Here is a 1224-nt window from a genome sequence, read left to right as displayed (position 1 = left end):
ACAGCACCAAGCCTTCAGTACATGATGCCAGGGTGCGAATTAAAGGGGAGCTGGTGGGGAGAGGGGGTGGCACGGGATGGCTGAGGCCCCCCGTAAGAGACAAGAGCCTGCCTATAAGATTTGAAAATCATAACTTGGGGTGGGTCTCTAATCGGATTGCTCCTTCACTTTGGTGAACTTGTTAAGCAATGAACCGGTTCAGTTTTTTTGCAGCCGCGCCAAGAATCAAAGTATCATTCAAACCCTGTGAGATGCTACAAAGCAGGGTGCTGTTTGGGGGTTATGGCAACCTTGTTTGGGTTTGGCACCCATTTAGGTGCACCAAACTTCTGTTCTGTTCCAGGTTCAAACCAGTTTCTGATCACTTTTTTAAAAATTATTTTTATTTCAATTGTCCATATTTCAAGCCAAATTAGCCAAAACAAAAGCCAAATCCAAGAAGCAGTCCAGAAACATAAGCGGGCCTACTACTGGCAAACATCCTCCATCCCCATCTGGGGCTTCAGATGTTCTCAAATCCTCTGGCGGGCATCCTGCGTGCAGGCCCAAGCCCAGAGGCTTGGGGTTCAGATGTCCCTGAGTTTTACTTGCCCTTAGACATAAGGCCCCAGGAGCAAGCTAGGGTTAGCCATAAGGTTAGCCATAAGGCCCCGGGGGCAAGCTAGGGAGGAGTCTCTGTGTCACTTCTGTCCCTAGCTTTTGGGATCACTTAAACCAGTCAATGTGTCACTTCTGTCCCTAGCCCCCTTCCAAGTAGGGTGGCCATCACAGAGGCGAGTCAGGTTGTCCTCTGTCCTGTACTGATATGACACTGGATGCCTTTAGGTCCTCTATTTTTCTCTTGGAGAGAAAAACAGAGGACCTAAAGGCATTGGGTTTCGTATCCACAGAGGACAGAGCAGCAGAAAACCGGGCCGGCCTCTCTGATGGCCACCCTACCTCCCAGGCAGCAGGGGTGAGAGGGAGGGGAGGGTGGCAGCTGGGAGGGGCAGGGGTGCCACGGAGCCGGGGGTCTCCCTGGAGGGGGGGCAGAGATGCAGGGCCCTGCTGCTTGCTGTGCTATAGCACCTGTTGTGTCGCCAGTTGGCAGTCAAAGGCAGGGGGAGAGAGGGAGAGAGGCGAGAGGCAAGAGGCCGGCGGCGGGAGCCCAGCCCCCTCCCATGTGCCGCCCGCGCGGCTCCCCCCGCGCCCCGGGCGCCCCGCCAGCTGCCCCCGGGGCGGGGG

This window comes from Gavialis gangeticus, unplaced genomic scaffold (genome assembly GCF_001723915.1).
Source record: "Gavialis gangeticus isolate Ggan-Ray unplaced genomic scaffold, GavGan_comp1, whole genome shotgun sequence".
NCBI lineage: Eukaryota > Metazoa > Chordata > Crocodylia > Gavialidae > Gavialis > Gavialis gangeticus.
Note: the sequence above shows the minus strand (reverse complement) of the source record.